Raw genomic sequence first — 27,279 nt, 5'->3', positions numbered from 1 at the left:
TGAATGTGAGTCTTGTGTTGTCACAGTAACAGCCAAGCTGTACAGAAGCGTATTTGTGCGTGAGAATGTCTGTATGCAGATGCCTGTGCTGCAGATTTGTGTTTGAGTGTCGAAACCTATGCAATTATTATGCTGGTGTGCGCCTGTGTCCCTACTGCAGTATGTAGGTCACCAGTATATTCCTGATGAAGTGTAGTCCTCTGAAGAACCATACAGAGCCTAAATTAGACACTATTATCTCTCTGCGTGGGTGTGTGTGAGAGAAAGGGAGAGAGAGAAAGCGAGAGAGACAGACAGCGTTATCAGACAAGAGTCCCACAGGCATGGGTTTTTGGTTCTGTGCACATACATGCTTTCACATGTGAGAGCGTTATTGTGATTATGCTTCTCCATTTATGTGTGTAAGTGTTGAAATTGCAGGCCTTTTGAAATATAATCTATTTATGTATGTGGGGGAAATGACCCAGCCGTCATCAGGCGGGCTTGCTTTTCCTTCCTATTATAACTGACCTGTGAGTGTAAATGCCAGTCGCTGATTTTAACAACTCTAATCTTGTAAAATCTGTCTGTGACATCACCTGCGTTGAACTGGTTTCAAGCTTTACCCTAAAAAGCCATGGACACATTGGCTTTATGTTGTTTTACATTTTCTGACTTCTTTAGAATAGTTTTATGAGTATAAGTAATATAAACAGATTAGAACAAGTTAAAACCATGATTATAGCCACTTATTTTAAACCACTTGCTTGAGCTTCGATTCTTGTGTTATGATGTGAAATACGCACGAAGCAGATTGAGCACTTTTTATCTGTACACTTTTCAAAAACTTGGTCTTTTTTGTGAAATCCTCCATTCTAAATATATGCTTTCTCATCCAATTCTGTTGTTGGCGTACATTTGTTAACATTAAATATACAACTATAAGCGTATATTATGCAATCTATTTCAGTAAAATATATCATCAGCTATAGCAACTGATCCAGGACAGTTTGCTGGGACACTAAACAGCCCATAATCCTCTCTTCATTTTAAGATGTCTACATCTCTAGTCAGCATACTGTCTGTTAAGTCACAGGGACAATACCTCATACGGCCAATCTGTCAAACCAATTTGGAATTTTTACCAGAGCTAAGCCTCAAAAGTTATATCCGACCTGAGAGGAATGAATAGGAGTGAGAATGTCTGCCTTTGAAAGGCTTCATGCTTTGACCAAATCATATGCTGTCACTCCTATGCCTTAGAAGGCCTGCACTTTTCATCAAAGCCCTTGATGGCTACCTTTCACAGCGCTGTCGAATACACCCTGTGAGCATCCCTCCCTCCTTTCCACCCGTTCCCTCCCAAATCTCTTTCTTCTTCCCTCCGATGTCTACTGCCCCTCTTCACTGCTCCCCCCAATCTTCCATTCCCCTTGTCTTTAATCCCTCTATCCGTCTCTCCTTCACTTCCTCAAACCCTCAAATCCCTCCAGTTTTTTCCCCCTTCTTTTTCCCTCCGTGTCTGTGTGACTTCAGCTCTGTCAAGGTAGATGAAACAAGAGAAAATTCAAATTCATCACAGTCGTAAACCTGCCATAATAATGAGCCACTATCATCCCTTCCTTGTGGTGGCAGGCCATTGTTCCTCTGCCTTTTTTTTAGGGAGGTTTATTTGCACATTTGTTTCCCCCTTGTTTCTTTTTATGAATTATTTACCATAGAGTGAGATGACAGCGGAGATCAGTGATGATTGCTGTCACGGGTGCTGCTCTTTGTAATTGTTCTGCTTTTTGCTGATTTTCAATCAAATTTTTCATGCAGACTCCAGATGAGGAACAAGGGGGAAAAGAGACACATATATTTTAGCATTCCTAACGGAATCTTCCACCATCTACAGGGAATACAGATTCCTTTGTTGTCGTAATCATTACAGAGTTGGCAAAAGTTGGAAAAAAAGAGAGAGCGAGAGTGAGGAGATTAAATCAGTGTGCTCACACACCTCCCACACATAGAAGAAGTTGGATAAAAAACAAACACATCCTGTTCTTGATTACCTAACTAAGACTATATACTACTAATAATAGTTTACCAGAGACATTTGTCTTTAGTTAGGTGCAAACTGAGCTAAACTGAGCCGGCAGAAGCTTAAGCATCAGACCACACATGTCAATGCAACAAAATAGGATCTTTAGCGCAGTAATCACAGCAAGTTGTATCCTCATAAATGCCTTGATTGTAAGCCTCAGTAGCTGTGTTCACAGTGTGTTTCAAGGATATGTGTCACACATTTTCAAGCACGCAAACACACAGAAACACACACACACAGCCATCCTGTCCCCGTATTGCCCTATCCAAGAATAACAATGCATAATTCATGTCTAAAAGTCTCGTCTGCAGACAAAAGTTGCCGTTTGCATTTATTATTTATTGAAAACAGCTCGCATGATGAATCCTTTAACAAACAGACTAAGCACTGCACCTATTTCTTCCCCTTGTACTGTTTATGTTTTGCTATGGATTTTTTAAAATTATTACTATTTTTGTTCGTTGGCTCATTAGCTGAATTTGGGATGCAAGATGAAGAGGGGAATGGCAAGGGGAAAGAATATATAATAAGGTGCAGGAAGGTTGGTTGGAAATTGGGCCAAAGGATAAATAGATCAGTTTTTAAAAGGTATAAATAAATGAGGGACTTGATTTAAACTTGGTAATTTATTTAACAATGAAGATTTGTTGGGACACAGTTTTATTTTACATTTTAGGACCTGACTGGAAAAGTCTTCTGAACTGAAAGTTTGTATAATCTTTTCGCATCCTTGATACAGTTGTCTTCTGAACAGCTTTCTCTGAGGATGAGAGCAGTTGTTTAGGAGTGAAAGGAGCATTTACCATTTGCAAGGCTAAAACAAAAATCATTCGAGTCAGGTTTTTTTCTCTCTTCTTCCAATACACCCATTAACCACTTATCACTTATCATGTGAAGTATCTATAACATTATTTTAGTGATGTGTCTTATATTTAGACTTACTTTAATTTGTAGGCACTCACCCATACATGTGAACTAATTTCAGTTCCACAAAACTGAAAAATCAAATCTAGAATAGCAAAGGTTAAATATGTGATGCAGTAGGTTTTTAAAAAAAGAAATGAAATAATTAGAGTTGGATAAATGTTGGAAGTCTGGAATGAGCAGAGTAAGAAACTTTTGTCTTTGTAATGGCTGCCCTTTGGGGAAAAAAATGAATAGCATAGATTTAGAAGCTTAGGAGATTTTTGCTCAGCAGTGTACCTGACTCTCTGTGCATGCCAATCCATATTTTCTACAGCCTGACTATGTGGTAAATCCAACTTGTTCTGATTAAACAAGATTTTCTGGAGAAGTAGAATGAGCAAGATGTTGATGCAACACCATGAAGTTCATAAACGGTTTACGGCAACAAGATAAACACATTGAATATTTAGACTTTTTTAAAGATTTGTATGCAGCTGGGACTAGTGGGAATCATTTTAAACTTTAATGACACCAGTGTAACCTTACTCCAATTCACCTCCATTAAACTGCAGCATTTTTGCTTGTTTTTTAGTGGTGTAGGGAGTTACACTGCTTTACGTAATGATGCTCCAGCATCACCTCTACATGCATTGGATATTGCATTGGATATTGTGATATTTCCTCCAGATTGCCACAGATTATTTGGATATATCGAAACACACTTCATTGACGTAATATGACACGATGGAACTGGAAGCGTAAAACTCTTGCAAGTACATCTGGGAAAGAACCTTTGTGATTGTGTTGAGTTGAAAAAGCAAAATAAGATGCTTTGGAGATATTTTTGCTATAATGCAAATAAACAGGGAAGGCCAAACTGAAGCAAGTCGTGCGATACAGTGAAGGCTGCAAAGCTGATTATAACTGCAAACTTGGCAAAAACAGCTGAACTCTTACCTTTTGATATAAACCAGAATGTGAAAGGGTCAGTAAAGCTCCTGTATCTACTGCAGGATATGGTTCAACACATATTCGATATGTAATTTTAACTGTTTGAATATTGGCAACACTCTGGTCCCCCAGTTAAGGTTTCATCACCCTGAGGACACAAACTCATACGAGGCTGATGAGTACAAATTGACCAAAACTAGAAACTACCGAGATAGTGAAATGACCAGCTCATCCCACCTATTACTCCTCTGTTTAGTCGTAAAGGAATTTGCAGCTGTAGCTAATTGCATAATAAGTAGCATTCAAGAAAATGTTTTTTGTGCAACACAATTAAAGGTAGTTTGTGATTTTTCCGGAAGTTTCCCCATGTTCCTTTTTGAATAACTGCGCATGGGCAAGACCACCTTAGCTGCACTTTTACTCCTCAGGGGGATCATGTGAAAAAAATCTCCCAAATCCACCCTGATCATCTTTTTTTCTACTGGGGCTTTCCTCTTCTTCTCATAAACTTGTACGTCGTTTGCTTCTTGCGAATCTCAGCCATGTTCAAGGTATACGGTGAGAGCAGCGGAGCTACAATGAACGGCTAACACCGAAGCTAACCGGATACATACACACTAGAAGTGCGTATGCGCAGCCAGCAAGCGGAAACTAACAAGGAGCATGTACCTGCACCAATGTTAACTTTACTGTTGGTGTTACCTTGAGCGCGTCAGAATGATTGGCATGTGGGACAACCAATAGATAAGGCGATACCCCAGGAACTCAAGGGACAGAGGGGACGTAGGCAGGATGAGACATGGAGGCGTCTGATGTTTTTTTTTTTTTTTCATTTGGACCGAATGACTGGATTGGTCAGAGTTTTTACAGGTCTGCTGCTCGCCCAGAGGTCTGATTTTTTAACCTCCCTTTTCTGAATACATAATGTATTGTCAGGATGGAAGGACCATTTCACCCAGTATAACAGAAAGTGTTTCTGAACAGGATTACCAACTATAGCTTTAAATGTTAGCAAATAGTTTGGTTTCAACCCTGAAACCAAAAGTGCCACAGAAAGTAATTACAACCCTTTGTATCCTACCCTGCTAACTGCTAATGATCACCAAACCAAATATGATGTGATTTGCATGGATCAGATCATTGTTTGCATTATTAACAAGAATAACTAACTGTACAACTGAATCCAGGTGACATTCTTTTATTGACCATATTAACATTTCTATCAAATTAAATCTTGTCTGCTGTTTATCAATACAAAAAGGCAGATTAATGTTGTTATATAACGGTGTAGTTAAATAGATTTTCAACTTCTAAGCAGCAGATATATTTTAAAGTTTATTATTAGTGCCATTTACATACTAAGTATAAAAATTGTCTAAAATCTTATTTCCCAGCTGTTCAAGTTTGCTTTCAATAGATGATATAAAAGAATGAGTCATCTTATCTGGTAAAAAGGTGCATTCATCTTTTCATCCAGTATGGCTGTTTGACCATTTATTCAAATCTTACATGGGAAAAAAATATGCATCTTGCCAAACATGATAATGTGGAGAGAAAGAGAAGAGAAAAAAATAAAGGATGGCATCCAAAAAAGTGCGCCGTTGCAAACTCCAAACCACTTGAACTGGGTTCCATTCAACAGGCTTATTTTAATAATTAACTGGTTCCTCTGTTACAGGCTCCTGTCACTTTTGGCCCACATTGGCAGAAGACCACCTCACAGGGATTTTCCTCTTCACCAGGTAACCACAAAGAGGAAAAGAATCATATTAATGCACATGTACGGTACCCTAGCCCACCCACACACATAAACCCTCTGCGCTACACAGTGCTGACCCCCTTGTGGCAGGAAACACACAAACGCGCACACACGCATAGCATATTATTTTTATGAGGTGTTATACGCCGGTGACCACCAACACAGGGTCTCAGTGTTCCCTAATCCACATGGTGTCTGAAAAGACCGCTCCACCCAATGGAGGGATTACATTGTCGGATTAATGGGAGTTTTAATTTTAGTCATTGTTGGAACTCTTTGCTGCAAGAATAGGGAAGTAATACCGCTACTTTTTGAATAAAATTAAAATAGCTTCAGCTTATTTCTTTTCTTATTTTCTAACCAAAAAAGTGAAGTTTGTAAGATAAAAAAAACTTCATATTACTATGAGACATACAATGTATCTGAAATTATCAGCACTTTCTTTGGCAAGTGGTTAAAAGGCAATACATTTTCATATTTTACAGCCATAAAATCTATAATTTTAAAAAGTAGGAAAGTCGTATTAAAAGCACTTTTTACCACAAAAAACAGGGAGTGAGTACCACCATATCAAAAAGAGGAATCTGGATCATCAGTGTCAGATGGTCTATTGAGCGCATTGGACAAGGACCATTTCCTTGATAAAAATAAACATGTTTAATGGGAATGTATCGCCACCTTTAGAAAAAAAAGGACATAGTGAGCACTGTTGCTACCAAACCCTTCTAAGCAGGAAACCTTGTTGAGCACCTTGGAAGCAAACAGGTGTGTAGAGGTCAAATGTCTCCTCTCCCACAAATGGAGTCTCATGTTTTGTCCTAGGATTATGAAACACTTATAATATTGGATTTCAAGGAGGGGTCAACCCAAAGCTTAGGTATAAGGGAGAAACAGAGCTCATGTCACAGGAAGTAAATGGCCAGAGCAGTGAAATTATCACACATTCTCTGAGAGTAGAATGTTTATTAGGTAGGAAAATGCTTTATTTTAGAACAATGCAGAGAGTGTGTGACAAGTGCAGCCATCGTCTTGTATATCAATATTTTATTCATCCACTACATCTGTAGCATTAACTTTAAGTGAGTGTTTAGACTTAGACTCAGCCATACTTTAATGATCCCTTTAATGATCCATCTATACAAGGTATTACCTTATCACAATAGTCATATCACTTCACTTCGGAATCCCAGTGAAGTGATGGTGACTTGTGCAAGAACAGTACAGAGAATGCATAAATGACAGTTACAGAGGGGGGTTAGGGGCAACAACGTGATTTGCAGAAAGACTTGTGTAGTTTCAGTGGCATATCACAGGCATGGCCATAGTAACATTTGACAACTGCCTTACTCTAGTATGGCTAAATTCACATGAGGACTGGTTATGTGTAGAAAAGTAACACTTGCAAAACACCTGCAGTAATGCAATGTCTCCAAAACATTCCCAACTGAATGGCAGTTTAGAAATTCATTAAAATGTTATCCAGCAGTTTGGCTTAACCCTGGTTTAATTTCAACACTCAACTTCTAAATCAGTAAGTAATTACCGGTAGATCCGAAGAGCTCAAAGGAGCACTTCTACAGGTCCTTCATCTCAGCTACTGTCAGACTTTATAATCTCTGCTCCTCACAACAAACTCAATAAGTGTTTACAACATAATAATGGTTGCACAAGTTCTGATCTGATCATTTATCTTTTAAACTGTTAGCATCTCTCAGATACTAATGTCCATTTTTAGCTACTGTGGGTGTTGCCTGTACAGTCATGCATATTTTTCTGCCATAGTTGTGTAAATCGGCTGCTGTATTGCCATGAATATCTTATTTTAATCAGAATATGCCATATTATCAACAATTGTGCAATACTTACTCTGGTTTTATTTTTTGCTTTAATAAGTTAATTCTCTGTTTCCATAGAACTAACTTTAGATTAGATTTTTATTTGTTACTTGGTGTGTAACTGTGTCTATTTGTCTTTGCCACTGTCCTCATTGTGTGACATTTATCTTATATCAATTGAGGTGTGAAAACATGGAGTAATATATTAGCTGAGTATAATATTGCTAAATGAAATCACATTTATATGATACTAAGAAATGCATTATGTGTAAAATGGAACTAAACAATTAACATTTTCATCTCACTGAAGTTGAATAAAGAATATTAAACTTTTTTTAATTTCTGGAAGGAGAATTGCCAAACATAAACCTGACAAGTTTGTTTTTTCCAAAGTTAAATTTTTTTCCAAAGCAGAACTGAATATCTGTTGTTTGTCATATTAATTTGTCCTTAAAATTAAACTCTAAATTCAAAAAATGTATCAGAGAGGAGATAATAAAATGCACAGTCATGACTTTCTCTTCTCTGTTTTTCATTTAAAACTTGTGGAACAATTAATTTCACTATCCATCTTAAATAAGTAAATTTAATTAATGATAAACTAAACAAAGATCACAGTCAGTTTCTGGCTAGACTGCTGCTTTACCAGCCACAAACTGAGAATCACTGCTGAGTTCCACATGTAGTCCAGATTACTTATTCAAAAAGTTTAACAGTTTTATTCTTTAGGCTTTTAACATCAGTATTGAACATTCTGATCCTTAGTTATGTTCAGGATTCACAAACATATTTTTGTATCAGTTACTGTTCTACCAAGTTGTTTAGTTTGCTGTTTCTTGTTTTTATTTCCCAGCGTAACCGTGTGGTATGGGAGCTGCACAGTGCAGGAGAGGAAGGATTTGGCACGGGTGGTGAGGATAGCGCAGTTGATTGTGGGATGCTGTCTACAAGATATGGACAAGATATGCTGCACAAACCCGGAGAAAGGGCCAGACGCATTGCCACAGATCCCACCCACCCACGCAATGAACTGTTTGATCCACTTTCACCAGAGAAACGCTTTAGACACATTAAATCAAAAACTAATAGACTCAAAAACAGCTTTCTTTCCAAAAGCTGTAAAGGCTATCACTCCACTGCTGAGAGGTTTGTGTCCTGTTACATGTTACAATCACACTACTGGTAATGCCTATTTGCACACTCTGATTTCTCAGGGAATGTCTTATTGCACAGTTCTGTAAATGAAGCCTTAAGATTATTGCATATAATTTAGGGAGTGTTTGGTGATTAATTCATGCAACAATACAATAATTCATATCATTCACAAATGGACTGTTTGGACTTTCTTATCAGATCTTAAAAACTTTTTGCATGCTTTAAGCTTCTGAGAAAGCATGTTTGATCAATGAAAAGTCATTTCATTTATAAAAAAGTGTGGAAATATTATGTCTGTTGTGACTTGATTCTTGATATCTGGTTTCAACTCATTAACTATTAGAGTCGCTATTACACCTGCCCTGCACCATGCAAGTCACCTGCTTTAGTATATAAATTTAGTCTCAGATTTTCAGTTGTTCTTTGTCAGATCTTTGCTTCAGCTGCCCTGTGTTTTCTCCCATGTTTGTCCTGTTTCTTTCAACTATAGCCATGTGTCATCTGGCATCCTCTTGGATGTGCGACCTTAGCAGCAGCAGCAATAGAAGTACTAACAGTTCAAATTGTGACATTTAATTTTCATTGACGGGTTTTTCATGTTCATCCGATCCGAAATGATAAAAAACTATTATTACTACTAACATTGTGACTAAGCATGTCAGTAATACAATAAAGAATGAAGTTAAGGTTTGAACTCCGCTGTTGGCTATTTATTTTACTACACGATTCATCAGTTTCTTCTGAACAGATGATTAGCGGTCAGATTTATAAACCACTGCTGCCCATGTTTGTCTGTTGAAATTACTTCAGGAATTTACAGCTGTACCAGTTTGCCAATGAAAAAACTCTCAAAAGCTTCATCAAACACAATAGTAGTCAGGTTCATGCAAAGTTGTGCATCTTTGAAAAGGGGCTTGAAAAGTATCCTTGTCAGCAGGTGAGGTCTTCATGACAATGAGCTCAGAGGATTCCCGAAAAGCACCTGATAAGCCCTTCAAACTAAAATCAGAATGATCATAAATGATCAAAAACTGTAAGGAAAACAGTAAATGTGAAGGAACCACAAAGTTCCCACTTCTTTGATTTTGATATGACGTCGCAAATTGATGATTAGTATGGGCTTATATAGAGGAGAACTGTGTGAAATCACAGCACATTTCATTGTTCAGTAACAAAGTAAAACTAAATCCACAGCTGCAGCAAAAAAAAAAAAAAAAAAAAAAAGTCTGGAGAGGTGAAATTTCATTCAGTAGCTGAGTAAATAACTCAAAATTGGTCTTTTGATTTTGGAGAAGACCAGCTTGAATACATTGAGCTCTCCCAGCAAGAATAGGCTAAAGACTGGAAAGGCATCATAAAGAAAGATGCTGTACATTCAAGGAACGCAAAGTGTTTAGTGTAACATTTACATTTTTGGATTTATTTAACATGCTGGCACAACCATTCAAATGCTTGTATGAGCATGTTTCCTGACCAATCAACTGCAGCTCTGAGCATATTTGCTAAATTCTGACATTATAAGTGCGAAACCCAAGGACTACCTGTAATCAGAAATCAGATTACTAATAACACATAAGTACATTCTGGGATCTAAACCATGTAATTCTCTCTCTCTCTCTCTCTCTCTCTCTCTCTCTCTCTCTCTCTCTCTCTCTCTCTCTCTCTCTCTCTCTCTCTCTCACTCCCTAGCCAATGTTTCTGTGACATTACTACAAGTTTATGTGCATGTGATGCAGTTACTTTGATCAAATTGTTTAGGATGTATTTTAAAGTGTAACTCACCCCCACGTAAAAACATATTCCCAATTCCAGACAAATTTGAAAAATTCCATCAAAGTGGGCGAGGATATAAGGGAAAAGGAAGGGAGCGGGCTGTGTTCAGGATGGGAGGAAAGCAGCAGCTAACTTGATTTGACATATTGAATCATTGCGCTGCACAGTGACGCAGTGGGTAGCGCTGTTGCCTTGCAGCTAGAAGATCCTGTGTTTGAGTCCGACCTTGGGTCTTTCTGCATGGAGTTTGCATGTTCTCCCTGTGCATGCGTGGGTTCTCTCCTGGTTCCCCAGCTTCCTCCCACAGTCCAAAAACGTGATTGTTAGGTTAATTGGCCTCTATGAATTCTCCTTAGGTGTGAGTGTGAATGATTGTCTGTCTCTGTGTTGCCCTGCGACAGACTGGCGACCTGTCCAGGGTGTACCTTGCCTCTCGCCTGTTGACAGCTGGAGATAGGCACCAGCACCCCTCGCGACCTCAACAGGGATGAAGCATGTGGGAAAATGAAAGGATGAATCATGGTGCGTGAGCAGAGTTATGGTGGTAGTTACGCCACAAAGGCGGAAGAGTTTCATCCCCCTCATCACCGGAGGTTGAGGGAGTCTTTGTGGAGCCTAGCGGGCCAGAGCCTTATCAGTTTGAGCCGCCGGCTCTAGGTGTTGACTCAGCAATGCCTGAAGTCGGTGCTGCCGAGGCAGTGGAGGACAGGATCGATCCAACTATATATTATCATATTTATTTTGCACGTTGTAATCCAGGGGGATCACCGACAGTTTTGCTTATGTAGATTAATTTGCGATGTGGAAACCGAATGTGGTTGCTCTCCTCTTGGGTGTCTTTGCTCTGACTGACTACAAGCGGCCGCGCCCAGGTTTCAGGACGAGGCAGCAGATGTCTGCCTGTGAGACAGACTAGGGCAAGACGGTTAACATTTAACTGGCTATTAATTACTGATATCTACAACATATTTTGCTTATATTGCAGATAAAAATTCATACTAGTAACATTGTCATTAAGACTAGCCAAAATTAATGATGATTAAATGTTAAATTGGCTTACCATATACCCACAGCGGCAGAGCTACTGAGATCAGTTTCTCCAAATTACGTCACCAAAACTTTTGAACCAATTGTGATACGGATTCGAAATTCAATGCAAGACCACAGTTTAACCATGGGAGGATGCCATCTGACGATTCTAGACACAAAAACAGGGTTTCAACAAATTTGCATTAATTTGTCACAAATAATGACCAGGATATGAATACAGTACTATAAAACAACCATGTTAACAAGTTAATTGGCATAAAACAGTTGACTCGGGGGTGAGTTACCCTTTACAGTCATGCATATTTTAGATGCGATTGGGTGTTGCTTGTCTACTTACATCTGATGGGGGCTCATGGACACGGCAGCACTCAGTTGACTTTAATCCTCCATGTTGTCTGGGTGTGGGGGTGAAAAACCCACATCGTGTCAAAGACACATAAATGTACCAGCAAAAATGTAAATTACCAGCAAAAATAATGATTAAGCAAACATTACTGTGACAATTCACAATCAAAACCATACAGGCAAAAGGTCCTGACAACCCATTTAGAAAGTTTTCTGCCTTTCACTTGTACTTTTCAATGTATTCCTACAGACTGCTTTTTCATTATTTCAAATTAATCACCAGCTTTGCATATCTCCGATGTTGCTCGTCACAAAATATATACTTTCTCACTTGGTAGAGTGATAAAACATCTCCCCTGGGTAGGAAATAGGTCTGTTAATCTGGTCTGGAATAGATTTGGTTTCGAACTGCAACAGAAATTAGAATAAATGCTTCTCATACCTATTTGTTGCTTCGGCCTCCGGACCAGGAATGCACAGTAGATCTATTACACCTGGATTCAGCATTGTGCAGCTCTAGACGTCTGACTTGCTGTTCCCTTTAAGTGGCAGAGTACATATTTAGCACAGGGCTGCCAGTCCATCACAGGACTTTATCGGCATTTATTGTACCATAATAGTACCATAACCTTTAACAAGCCTAGTAATGTAATAAGATAATAAAGAATCTGCCTTTTTTTAATTCCTTGGCATTCTATAGTCACTGATATTATTTGTTGTAATACTATCTTGACATTTTTAAAGCTGTATGTTATTAAAAAAAGTATAATTGCATAGCCAGTAGAAGTAATGTGCTTCTTAAGTGACAAAATTTAACCTCTTCTCTAAAGCAGCTTTTCAAGCCAGAACATAGCCAGACTGGAACCAAATATAGTCGCTGAAATAAAATGTTTTAAGCACTGAATTGGGACGTGCTTCAAAATCAGCAAATTGGGGCATCCTTGTTGATATGGAGATGCTTTTGGCAAGGAAAATGGCACGCCTCGAGATTATGCTAAAAAATCCACATTTGAAACAAAATCTGATGCTGTAAGGAGGAAATTGGGGCTAAATTGGCACATTTTTTCCTGCTTAAGTTAATTGTGCATTTGCCATTGTGAGGGCGTTGCAGGATGACAGATTGGTGAGGGCTGACACATGTTTTTGGAGGAGTTTAAAATTCAAATGCTCCTCATGTGTGAATACAGACACCTGGGGTAGTAGAAAAAAAAATTGCCAAAATAAATAATATTTTAAGCGTGTCTGTGTGGAGATGGTGGAACATAATTACCCACAACCCTCTCTGTCCCTTCCTGTCTTGCTTTCAGGGTCTCGCCATTCTTTCGAGTGTCATGTCTGCAGAATGATTAAGATTCAACCTAGTTGGAAAAAAATATTATGTTGCCACATTTTTAAAAAGAAGTTTCAAATACGAAGGCAGGATTTATGTTTGTTTGAGCTCATGGGTACGGTTGATCTCGAAGCTATTAAAAATTCATTCATCTTTAATACCCTCCCACCTGCCTCTTCAATCTCACTTTTCAGTCTCCCTCAGTAGAACTTTCATGTTTGCCATAAAGTCTGTATTTCTTTGTGTTGGTTCATTTCATTTTAGTAGCACATTGGTGCGATCCATAGTCCCTCTCCATCTTTGTTCGTTTTATTCCTCCTTGCGCTCTGCACGGCCATCCCTTCCTTACTTCTCCCTCCCGAAATCTGGCATGGGACTGAGGAAGAAGAGAGCCTGCTGTTTTTCTTACACACTCTTCCTCTCCTAAATCAAAACCAACTGAGGCGAAATCAGGTTATTACCTTAGCTGTTTTTCCCCCCTCTTTCCTTCTCACCCATTCGTCCATTTTTGCTCAAGGTCTATGAAATCTTACACTTTGAAAAGAAAGGCCAGCTGCTCGCTGAGATGAGCGGGTGTGAGCTAGATTTGAAAGGGGATGGCTGCATAAATAAGCCAGAAAAAATAAATACTGAAGCGGGAGATGGATGTCTGACAGGGTGTGTTACTGATTGTGTGTGTGTGTGTGTGGGGGGGGGGGGGGGGGGGGGGTGTATGCCTCTTCAGTCAATACACTAGCCTTCACATACAAAGTCGCATAATGTGTGATCATGTTTGTCTGGTCGCTTGGGGTCACAAAATATATCTTTCTTAAACTTCAGAAACAAAAAGAGACCACAGTTTTCACCATTTTATTATGCATAGGTGCTCCATCTGTAAATAAAAGACCTTTCCTGAGCATCTATTTCTTCTCTGCTAGGTGTTTCAGTGGTGTAGGAAGAAAGGCTACCTTTGAGAATTCGAATCTGCATTTGAATATTTCTAAAACCTAGACTGGTCAAGCCTAAACTGGAATATCTCGACATTCAAATGACATGGCATTCTTTAAAATGCAGTTTGATATTTATGAAAACTCAGTTGCATTTGTGAAAACATAACATTTAAATGCAAATTCGGGATCTGGACAACCTCCGATTTAAACCAGCGATAAAACTGCAGACTGATCATACTTTTAAAAAATTATTCCAGTCTAATTACAGATTCTTTAACACACAGTTTATGGATCATACTCTGTTTATGACAACAACTAAAAATTTGGCATTCTTAGATTTTTCACAAGCATTATTAAAGTGTTCTTGGTAGCCTAAAGCACTAAAAAACGCCTTTGCCTGGTAATGACAACATCAACAAAATCTGAGTTCTCAAAGTTATCTAATGAGAGGTTAAATATTTTTTGCAGAATGCACAGAATTAGTGTATGTTTGTTCAGGTGAGGGCCGCAGAATGAAGTGGTTTGCCCTGAGAGCTATTCAACCTCTGATCAGAATGTGTAGATGATAGAAAGGATGGATAAAAGATGAAAGATATTTCAAATTCAGTCAATATCTTAACCTTCAAATTGGATGCAGAAAATTTAGAAAGCACATAAATAAACTGTAAATTAAGTTAGGGTTGTCTGGGTGGTGTTGAAGTGTGCTAAAAATTAATGAAGACAAAAAAATTACCAATAAACTTATTTTCATAATGTCAAAGAAGTAAATTTGTGATTCATGAGACAGGCTTAAACAAATAGCTGATAACATCATGACCGACACTTGCATTACGATGTTGATAACTTTTAAAAATAAGAGGCGCATGACTTTGTTCTGCATCTTGTGGGGGTGGCATGTTTTCCATTTTTAGCTGAGGCTTTTATTTTAATGCTTCTATTTCCATCCATAATCTTAAAGAAAGCAGCGTGGCAAGTTGTAAGTGCAGATACCTATCTATCCCTGTTTTATCTCTCAATGAAGTGCTTTGTCTTTAGTCTGCTTTCACTCAGGAAAATAAAGTGTGTTTTTGATGTATGTATGTATCTATGTATCTATGTATGTAGGGAGGTAGGTAGGTATGGATGGATGGATGGATGGATGGATGGATGGATGGATGGATGGATGGATGGATGGATGGATTCCTAAACACAAACAGAATATTAGTAGTGCCTGACAGACATATTTTTCAGTAACCATGACTGTGAGCTGAATGAAACCCTGTGTTAAAAATTCTAAACTATGTATGAAAGAATCGCCTCCAACCCATCAGGTTCGGACCAATTACATTTCTGGTTTGAATGGACAAACTATTGATCCACTGCTCTGCCTCTGATTTCCCACACATGGAAAGAAAAAGTCACTCTTCTTCCTGGTTTCAAAAGTATTTTAATAAACTGCTGTGTGTGGGTGTCCTCCATATATTCAGGTGAGCCAAAATCAAATTAAAAAGTTCACTGATTTCTTATTTAATAGCAAACACCTTTCAGCTAGAAATAACTCAGTTTGAATCAAACGTTCATTTTACAAATTTGATTTAGAACCTAAACAAATCCAGGTCTGGAATTGATGAAAGAAATGAATTCATGACTTTCACAAAATCCTGTCAGTTCCTTGGTTGGTGGTGGGGCCTAAACAAGCCGCTGCATTCATCCCAGAAGCCGCAGCTCTCTCACCTGTGCAAATTACTGTGTGTAAACAGACAGGATCGTGCTAGTTTCATGTGGTTAGCCACTTCCCCAGCTGGGACTGGCTCTGTTCGGGAGAAATAAGCCATTTCCTGCTCACTGGGAGAAAGATATACCCAACTGTAACACACTGTAATTTTTTCCAGATGGTGGGTGTGTTTTATCTTGTTGGCGATTGTGCACTGCTCAACAGGACACATGCTCACTAATGCAGAAACCCAAACACATGCATTTATTCACTATCATTTTTAGATCAAGATATAATCCAAAATCATTCTAAAGGAGAAGAAACAGTAAAATGGCATCAAACTTTATTTTTTATCTACTTTTAAACTATCACAGAACTCTACCTGATTCATTCAACAATGATTTATTATTATAGTGTCACATTGCAGCTATAAATTTCAATGTCTATTATTTGGATTTTGTGTGGTAGACCAATACAGAGCAGTATTCAGTTGCAGAGTAGAGAGGAATTGACACATGATTTTCATATGTTTTTCTTGTGTGAAATCTGAAAAGTTGCATGTAAATGGTAAATGGACTGAACTTATATAGCACTTTTTCAGTCATACTCATCACCCAAAACACCGTACACTAGAGCCGCATTCACCCAATTGCTCTCACTAACATGCACACATTCATACACCGATACGCAGCTTGGTAGGCAACTTGGGGTGGAGTGCCTTGCCCAGGGGCACAACCTTTCGATTGCAAGACAACTAATCAACCCATCAGACTTTTTTTTAAATTATTATATATCATCTTTATTGTCATTGAAACATACATTGAAACATACCTTACAACGAAATTTGTTCTCTTCCTTTAACCCATCACCCTTGAGGAGCAGTGGGCTGCCATATGCAGCGCCCGGGGAGCGATCTGGGGTTAGGGGACCCAGAGTGCCGGCACTGGGATACTTGCATCCTTCTCTGAGTGCAAGCGCGCTGCTCTAACCACTCGTCCACAACCCCCTCCCCCCCCCTTTTTTTTAAATTAGCTGTAGGATGCTTCATTGTTGCAAAAATATAATCTCTGTAAAACAGAACTATCTAAATCTATCCGGGCATCCAACCTTATTCTGATTACATTTTCACTGTAAAAACAACACAGAAGCTGCTTTGTGCTTCACAGAAGACCGTCCTTCAACAAAAGATGTAAATACATGTATTGGCTCTTAGTCTTCTGATCACAAATCACTGAGATATTGTGATAAGAGACCATTTTTAATTAGTTAATGTCATATTGCAGAACAAAAACATGGAGTAAAAAAATAAAAGCCTTTCACTGAGTTAGGTGTTGTTTTAGTGAATTCATTTGATGACTAAACCAATATTATCATCCAAGGCAGCAGATTTTGAACCCTGACCCTGATATTTTATTGTAATATCCACTGCTTTGATATTTTTAAAATGTTCTCTTATCTATCTTCCAGTTACAGTAGTAGTGTAGTGTGTAGTGTGCATCATTTGTTCTAATTATACAGTCACTGTACACAGCACTCTTCAAAACTATAGATTTGTGTTGAAAATAGCGAATAGCTATTTCTGGTTCTTTTTAAGTACTGCATTTTCAGCCCCTTTAATCTTATATCCCTAAATAAAATCCAGTACACCTAATTGCCTTTAGAAGGTACATAAATCCTCCCATGCCTGCATTAATCTCAATATAAATCCAGCTGTTCTGGGACGGTCTCATAGGTTTGTTAAAGAAAAATGATGAATAAACGGCATCATAGCAAAGAACACTGGCAGGGAATTAACTCATTTAATTAACATATAATGGATGCTACAATAGAAATGTTCAGTTTAAAGCATATTTATGTGCTGGAATGGCCCAGTCAAAGCTCACGCCGAAATCCAAACTTGATACAGGATGTTCACAATGTCCTGATCTTGCTGCATCCTTTCTATATATTTTATTTTCAGTCTTAAATATATGTAATGTATACAAACACATCAGTATACCAACATAACATAACATAACATAACATAACATAACATAACAACACGACAATAGGCAAAACACCTCTCCTCATCAACCAAAAAAGAAAAAAAAAGAAAAGCAACAATACAATACAAACAACTACATTAAGTAGTTGGTTTACTGGTATGGTCTAAATATGGCTGCCAAGTTTTCAAAAAGGTGTTATAGCATAATAAGTGCTTTTTTTCCCCCAGGAGATGCAACTGTTCATCTCAACAGACCACCTGCCAATGGGAAGAAAGGAGTCAGATTTCTATGATGCTCCAATGCACTTCTTAGCTACACATAGAACAACTTTTATGAATTTGAGTTGTAAATTGTTTGGAGAACAGTGGATGCTTGTAAAGTTCCCAAATAAACAACGTTCAGGCTCCACTGGTTAAAGTGGAGCAGGGTTCATGCGAGAAAGGCCTAACTTTCACACACAGTCAGGTACAATGCAAAATGAAACCAACTTCAGTATCACATCTGAAGCACATTTCTGACAGATTCGATTTGAATGAATATCATTTTTCTGGGATAACGTTTTATTGATGTAGAAAATTATAGTTAATCAATCTATACCCGTAACTGATAATAGTTGACAGGCTGTTTTGACATAATTCTGTCAAAAAACTATTCATCAATTATAACGTTGAGGTCTTACTCTCATTCAATTCTAGACCTATGTAAACCTGGTTTTGGGCCCTCATTCAACAACAGGCAATACATTTTATAAATAAATTTATGTGTGTTTCCATCATAAAGAAATCCTTCAACATCATTCATAACAGGCATAATTATTTCAGGACCCGGACTGACTGATCCTAAGAAAGGATCTTAGTTGGAGATAACAGAAAAAGGTTTGATTGGACAAGTAAAATTTCCTCTTCAGGTGTTTAAATGACATGAAAAGTGTTGGTGCTGGAGACAAAGGGCATCCCTGTCGACTTGATCTGCTTAAAGGGAATGCAAATTAAATCTGTGTATTGGTGCTGATTCTTGCCTTGGGTTTATGGTATAGAGTTTGAATCCAACTGATAAATAATGGGTCTAATACAATCTTGGCCAACACTTTAAATAAATATGGTCACTCTAACCAATCAAAGACTTTCTCAGCATCTAAAGCTACAGCTTTACTGGATTATGTATCAGTTTTTCTTAAATTAATAACATTGAAGAGGCCAATAGGGTGTTAGCTGAGGAGCACTATGAAATAAAGCCACACTGGTCTGAATTTATTAATTGTGGCAGGTATTGGCCAAGTGTGTTAGCCAGGGCCTTGGGAATTATTTTATTGTCTGTATTTAACAATAAAATAGGCCGATATGAAGAGTATTTCAATGGATCTGTATTTATTTTGTCAATTATAGTAATTATGGCTGTAGAGAATGATTTGGAGAGTGTTTGAGTCGTAAAGGCCAAGTTGATGAAATCCATGAGGAGTGGGGGAAGTAAATCTTTAAATTCCCTGTAAATATCTGGAGGAAACCCAACTTCTCCTGGTGATTTATTTGCTTGTAATGAGCCCAGAGCTTTTTCAATTTATTTTAGTGTAAAGGAAAGATCAAGACTTTTTTGATCTTCCTGGCCAAGTTTGGGCAGTTCAGTCATGGACAAAAAAATCATCAATGTTACTCGGATTTGATGTGTATAAATCTGTATAAAACTGTTTGAATGCATCATTTAGTTTTGTTGGGTTATACGTTACAGAACCTGTTTCAGTTTGAATTGAATTAATTGTCCTAGAGCTTTCATCTTTTCTCAGTTGCCCAGACATAATTTTGTGTGCCTTCGCTCCCAATTCATAGTATCTTTGCTTGCTTTTCATAATGTTTTTCTCAATTTTGTAAGTATACAAAGTATTTTATATAAGCTTTTTATTTACCAACACCTGATGTACTTCTTTAGACCTTGATTGTTGAAACTCCTTTTCCAGTTTCAAAATATCTACTTCCATTTCTTCAGCCATGTACTTCTTTTTGTTACCTTTGGTATAAGAGATTATTTGTCCCTTTAGAAAGCCTTTTAATATGTCCAAGCTTGTCTCACAGAATAGCCCAGTCCACTCTCTTATAAACCAGCAGAAATCTGCCTTTTGAAGGAGAGTAGGGTTCAGAAGCCTTAATATGGTACTTATACATATTAATAGTTTTTCAGGCATATGAATGGATAGGGTCAGAGGGGAATGGTCTGATAGTGTTCTAGACAAGTACTCAGATTTTACTGCTCTCCAATTGATACACGGGTGTTCTTATTTATCAAGATGGCCACTCCCCAGGCTTTAGAGTTAAAGGATGGCGATATTACATGACCTATCCAATCCCTTTTCAATTTTCTATGCTCCAGGGGTGTCAGATGGGTTTCCTACAAAAAGGCAATGTCTATTTTCTGTTTTTTCAAATATGTTAGGACTCTCTTTTGTTTAACCCATTCTCATTAAAGCTCACAAACTTCACTACCCTGATAATCAAAAGCAAATCATTTTAGAGATATTGCCTCTTCCATGAGACAAATGTATCCCCTACAACCAAGTAGTGTAACGTAAAGCACTTACCGTATGAGAAAAAACACCCCCCAAAAAAAACCAATAACATCCGTCCCCTCACATCCCACTTCGTACTTCCCCGAACCTGGCACATGACATCCCGTATTAATCTAAGAAAGACCTTCAGGGCAAATACCTGGAATATGTCACCACATTCCCCCTCCCCACAACATTATAGTAACATGAACTATATAATACCGCAGTATAAAACAATTAAAGCAGTGAAGTTAGGAACCATATCAGCACGTCAAGCTATGTGAACATGGCAGCAATTCAAAGTGAGCCATTGTAATATAGTGTACATAGAACAATATGTGCTACGAACATCTGGTCAGCTGCTTTCAACAAGTAGTTGCCTCACCTCGGCACAACCGTGACTTAGACGAAGAATGTCAGTGTATGGATCTACTCCCCTTGTCTTACATTAGTCTTTTCCAGGAACCTCGCTGCCTCCTTTGGGTCCGCGAAGATCCTGGACGCTCCGCTGTCTCGGGGGTAAACATAAAGCTTGGCTGAGTTTTGCAGAGTGTGTTTTATTCCTTTGTTGTGCAGAGCCTGCTGCACTTCTCTGAAGGCACGGCACCAAGCCATGTCCTCGCTGCTGTAATCCAATAAGATAAGGACCTTGCCTCCCTTGTACTCCATGGGCTGTGTTCTGCTGAGGCGAAGAATCCACTCCTTCTCCTGAAAGTGATGGCTGCACTCCAGGATGGTATGCGGTCTGGCACCGGGGCCCAGTCCACTTTTGCTAGATGCAGAAAATGTTTGTCACCGGGCTGTTTTGGGATTAGTGTGGAGATGAATTCAGTGGGTTTACCTTTCTCCTCACCCTCTTGTATCCTCACAGTTTTGATGTTGTGCCTCCGAGAACAGGCCTCCAGATCAAGCACCTTAGTACGAAGCTGAGTGTTGTGTCCCGCCAGCTCAGTGCGTTTGGGTTCAAGCGCTAGCACACAGATGTCAAGGTCATTAGTAGCTTGCTCCTGGTTAGTCACACAAGCTTGCAGTTCGGCCTGACTGAAATGCCTCAAAGGCATCAAAACATTCATTAAAGCAGCACAGGACTGACACCACTTTTCACATTTCTTTACACGTATCATAAGTTTTATCTGGAGACATGTCCAGTCTGGTGGTAGAGTCGCCAGAAAGGCTGCAGCTACCAGTGGTACTACTTCCAGCTCCAGTAGCTTGGCTGTGGGTGGGTTCGGCTTTGCTGGAGACATTTCGCTTTGGTGTTTTGGATTTTCAGGTTGATAAACTTCTTAGGGAGATATATACTCTGACTATTAATCTCAAATTTAGCAAATATTGTTAAAACATGTTTATTTTCAAACTCTTTTAACTTTCCCTGCCGGTTGGTTGTTTGAACACCTTTGATCTCATTCCCAATTCCTCAAAACAAACCTTGGTCTTTAAACATATATTTACTCTGAACTGTGATATCACTGCGTCATTTCATTGGTTATTGATTTCAGTTTTATTCATATTTGTTCAATTTACTTATATTTTCATAGTGTATTAGTTTTCCTTAAGCTACAATCACACTGAACGCAAACAAGGTGGCACAGTGGATGCTCATCCAGAGTGAGATTTTGCTTGAGTTCAACAATCTGAACTTTTCTGATAATTTGCATCTCATTCAGGGTCCTACTTGTCCATTTATCTATGCGCAAAAATGTTTTTTTTTATATGTTACATATTTAGACAGTACAATTAGTCTATATTTCTATTGAGCAATGATGGATTTACTGACCAAAGACTTGTAGGTCATGTCTCAGAGGGAAATCAATCCCCCAAAGTAGGGCAGAAGCTCCTCACACTGAATCCTGAACAGATGGAGGCACCGCTGGTAGCAACTGTCATCCAGACTCAGATCCAGGTGATGATATTTCCCGAACCAGGTGCGTCTCTAGAGGATCTGGTGGACTCAGGGGTGTCAATACTGTTGTTTAGCACTATGACTTGAGTGTAAAATCCCAGTCTGTCACGGTGAGTTACACAGACAGGAGGAACCAGCAAGAGGATGAAACGTCAAGTGACCAATGGCAGCCGATCAACGTGAAAAAAATCGCCTCGTTCGCATTTGTTGTGAACCTACCTTTATTCTTTCCATTTTACTTAGTAGTTTAGTTGAATTTTGCTAGACTAGTTAAATGGGTTTTTGACTATAGTGGTTTAAACGGAAGTATTTTGTTAGAAAATTATTGTATTTTTGAAAGATGTTTGTTTGCAGTACTTGTTGTTTGAGCATGCCAGTGTGGGAATTCACTTCATCTTAATCTGTTTAATTAATTAGTTTTTTTAATTATTCTATTGAAACACAATTCAAAAACAATATCTGATTTTCATTGGTTACTTTTCAGTAAATTTTCATATATTGTTAATTTCAGTGACCATTGTGGGATTTACTTTGATTAACAGAGGTTTGCTAACAATTTTGTCCATGACTGTAAGACAAGTTGGCCTCTCTGTCACATGATTTTTGTACCCCAGAGGAACACAAAGTATGCTTTCCTATTGAAAATTCCTTTGGCACCAAAATTCCTTTATATTTATTTTAGGACTGTCACACCTGTCACATTGAATTTTTCAAGAAAAAATATTTCCTTAAATTGAATTTTACGAACTACATTTTACAATTTTACAAACTAAACAAATCAGCCAATACTGGTTGGATTTTCATAATTTTTCTGTGTAACACGATAAAAGATTGATTTATTTTAGGTCTTTTTACATAATATTTTTACCTGGTTCACCACTCTTGTTTAGGGTGCTCTATATCTTACATACATTTTAACAGAAGCAGTACTGCAAGGTCACGTAAACCCAGTTCTATTTACCCAGCCTGACCTTGTGTTGGCGTGAGTGTGCACATCTTGTGTGTTTGTGGGATGAAGAGGCATTCCAGCCAATGAGAGGACATGTCTGGGCTAATCCCGAGACCGTTACACAGACAGTTAAGTTTCCATGACCTCAACCTCATGCTGTTCAGACATATTCAGAGCCACACACATGAATACACACACATGTACTTAGTGTTTTGCTTTTTAGCCTTTTTTTTTGCCTGCTGGCTGTCACTTCTTGCTGATGCATCCTCTCTCTGAATTGCAACATTTTGTCAGTTGCTCTTTGGTTTATTATTTACCCATTGGGGGAAAAGTGAATGTTCCATAATACCACAGGAATTCTGTCATCTGCAGAACAATTATGTCAATTAGCTCACATTAAAATGCTTTCCAGAGACGGTTTTCTTGGCTAATAACGGTACAATGAAGTGACAAGTAAGCAATTAATCACACTGTAATTGCTCAGTAGGTAAAGCCAATCAGTCACAATTAGCCCTCTCCAGGCTTTATTCCTTGCTGTCGGCATGCACTCTGCATTCAGAAATCTCACTCACCACTTGCCAATCAAATATAAATTTACCCTTTCTCTTCTCAAGTGACAGAGTTGAGTTCCATTATGTTGACATCATGGAGATGCAGCTGGTCGGCACATCTGAGTTCTACCATAACATAGGGAGCTACTTGTCAGTAAAAGTCAATTCCTGGAAATTATAAGTTTCAAAGCACTGGTGGGTTAAGGAAAAGTAAATATAAATGACGCTTCCAGAGCTGGTTTAAATTCAGTCCTTTCAAGCACTGGAGTGAATGTTAAAAATATGAAACTGGTGTTTGCAGCTGATGTCAAGCCTCACAGAGGCAAACACTGGTTTTGTGTTCCAGGCTATATATGATACTCTATACTGCCAGATCATTTTGCCTCATGTAAGAGTCTGCCTTTGAACTGACAGCTTTACAAACTCAAATGCTGTGATATGTCTTGTGTGATTTACAGTGTGTGGTGCTTTCTGCTTCTGGCAACTAACCTTTTCACCCATCTACAGAAAAACACATGCATGGAAATAAAGCATGAGGCTGAACAGCTGCTCCATACACAGAAACAATATATAAATAAACTTTGGCATCTTGCATTACAATTATTTTCTTCTTCTTGATTTTGTGTAGTCTCGGCAATCTTAAATGCCTCTGCAGATCACACTATCTTTTGTATTTGTAAATATATCACATACATCATGAAGGACGCAAAGAAAACAACAAACACTCATGCATGGGTTGGCATGGTGGTGGCAGGATTATGATGTGGGGATGCCTTTTCATCAGAGATGACAAGAAAAATAATGGAGCCTAACACATTGCAATAGACTGCAAATGTGGTTTTTGCATATATCAGTAAAAGACCTGTATCTGGATATGGTGTTTATCAATAAAAGGTGAATGGTTTGTGTTCTCCATTTTAGGAAATTTTCATTTGGAGGTGAGGATAGGGACACTCACATCTGGCCCACTGATCCTCAACTCTGGCACCCTGCAAGGTTGTGCCCTGCCCTCTCCACACATGACTACTCTGCTATCCACTCCACAAACATGGTTGTGAAGTTTGCGGACAACACCACTGTGGTGGGTCTCATATCCAACAATGATGAGACCCACTACAGAGAGAAGGTCCACAATCTGACACAGTAGTGCTCCAGAAACAACGTTGTCCTGAACACCAAGAACAAAGAAGTCACAAAGGACTACAGGAGGTCCAGGAATACTGAACATGCTCCTCCTTGCAACATGGGGAGGTGGTGGATCGTGTGGACAGCATAAAGTTTCTGACCATTTACGTTTCCTCTGACCTCTCCTGGACTGAACACCTCCCACCTGGTGAAGAAGGCCTAACAATGGCTCTTCTTCCTAAGGAAACTGGACCAGAATGGACTTTTCACTGAGCTGTACAGAGACACAATTGAAATCTTGTATCACAACGTAACAGTATGGTATGGAAGCTGCATGGCCCAGGAGAGGAAGTATTTAGCACTGGTGGTGAGGTCAGCGCAGGGGTTTGTGGGATGTCTTCTACAAGATCTAGACAAAGTTCATGCTGCTCAAGTCCAGAAAAGGACCAGGCGTATAGCCACAGATCCCACCAACCCAGGCAGTCCAGTGTTTGTCCCATTTCCATAAGGCAAACAATTAGGGAGCATTACATGGTTACATAATGACATTAGAGATTCTTGATTCTCCAATTTGTCAGCATTTTTAAAAGCCCGTGACTATTTCACCCCGATTATCGTTTTTGAATTTGCATACATTCACATTTTTGAAATTGCGCACCAAATTTGAGCCATTCTTGAGTTGTGGTTCAGGGGCCGCACAAAATAATTACAAGGGAAGCAAATGGCCCCCGATGCTGCACCTTGGACACTCCTGTTCTAAACCAAGGAGAGCCAAATGTGGGGACCAAAGGTTTACCAAAAACCTTGCAGTATGAACACAAAAAGTACAAGCCTTCAATATTTACCACCACCCTATACAACCCTATACCACCCTATAAAAGATTATTTTTGTCTTCAACCACTTAAAACTGATTATTTGATCCAATATGAAAATTGACATTGAAAGGATAAAGATTATAAGAACTGTTAAGTTTTAGTTCCCAATCTTTACTATAACAATGGAGCTGAAAAGTGGCACAATTTTTGGCATTTTTCAAAAACGAAAGAATTGTGTCATATACAGCACAATCCCACACCATAATTAAATTCAAATAGTTTTTGAAAATTCAGTTTTTTTTCCCCTCTGTGATGTTTAATTGTTCTTCAGCTGATTCGCCTTTTTTAATCTTGTTCCCACCACTAATTAGGAATGGAATTCTATTGCTGATGGCTTTACTGCAGGATCAGAACACACCCAGCCATCATAAAAAACCCAGGGACCCATAATGTGGTGTTGACTTGGCAACTAAAAACCAAGGGGTGGAGAGCAGAGCTGCTGTTTTACTTGGTAGCTCAGAATTTTCTCTTATGGCTCCTCTCTCCATTTTGCCTGTCATGAGATGTGTCCTCTCTCTTGACTTTGAAAATGTTTTCTGCTTGTTTGTTCTGCTCTTTGGCACTTTTTAAACCTCTCTTTTCTCTTGACCTCTTGTCTCACCTTCTTTACACCCAGTTCTCTTCCACAAAGTTTGTGTTCTGCCTCCTTTCCACAATAGGAACTAATATGAACTTTTGACAGGAACCAAGATCTTTGTTTTATTGCCAGTGTTTCTGTGAACGTCCCCATAAATCTAATTCTGTAAAGTTTGAGACGCCCTCCAGTCGTTGCAACCAAACACACACACATACACACAGGCATGTGCTCTCCTTCTATTTCCCCCCACAGAGTTTCTCACTTTTCTTCACTTAACCCTAAACACATGCAGAATGGTACACACAGATGTGTGAAGGGTTTTTTGTGGTTTAGGTTTATTTTGTGTTCACATCAGATGCAGCAGCCTCAGTGTTCGTATGCAGTTTCCACTGGCTCCAGTCCAACCGAATTACCCCATGGGAATTTGATCAGCATCTTCACAAAAAGTTCATGGGCGTTGAAGTGCAAAACAGAGCACACAAAGAATGTGGATAGAACTCACATCCCTTTATGTTGATAAAGGATTTAAGATATTACATCTGCGCCAAATGTCATGAATTTTATAAGTACATGAAAATAAAAAAATATAATTTAAGAGGCGGGTGCTAAGCCAGATACTTAGGATCCGATAATTCAGCGACAACAGGAGGGGTTTCAAATAATTTATTAAAATGGAATTTTCTGGTGTGAGACAGGAAGCAGCCGGGAGCACACTCAGGAACCACGGGAAAAGGCAGAGACAGGCTAGTGGCTATACTGAACTCAGTGAGAAGTGATGAGGACTGGAATACAGCCACTACCCTTCTCAGAGTTGCACTGCATCCCATTAGTAGGTCCTGGTGCATATGTGCCCTGGTGGTGACAATGGTAAAGTCACAGGGAATGGGGTTGCAGGTTTGCTTCTCAATGAAAGTGAGCTGGGTTGAAGTGGAGAATCCGATATTCAGGCGAGGGTCATACACAGCCAGAAGAGGCAGGCAGAGGAG

General features: G+C 38.8%; 1 long non-coding RNA gene across 3 annotated transcripts in view; it reads left to right on the top strand.

The window, feature by feature from the left end:
• The window catches only part of LOC118560077, a 168,186-nt gene that overhangs the window by 121,541 nt on the left and 19,366 nt on the right, over positions 1-27,279 (top strand). For 2 of the 3 annotated variants that reach the window (XR_004929053.1, XR_004929054.1), the window contains 2 exons: positions 5,601-5,664; positions 8,370-9,365. This is a non-coding gene — a long non-coding RNA (uncharacterized LOC118560077). Of the gene's footprint in view, positions 1-5,600; positions 5,665-8,369; positions 9,366-27,279 lie in introns of those variants that run through there. The other variant, XR_004929055.1, reaches the window with a different exon arrangement.

The sequence above is a fragment of the Fundulus heteroclitus genome, chromosome 3 (genome assembly GCF_011125445.2).
Source record: "Fundulus heteroclitus isolate FHET01 chromosome 3, MU-UCD_Fhet_4.1, whole genome shotgun sequence".
Lineage (NCBI taxonomy): Eukaryota > Metazoa > Chordata > Actinopteri > Cyprinodontiformes > Fundulidae > Fundulus > Fundulus heteroclitus.
This window is presented reverse-complemented; position numbering and strand designations above follow the sequence as displayed.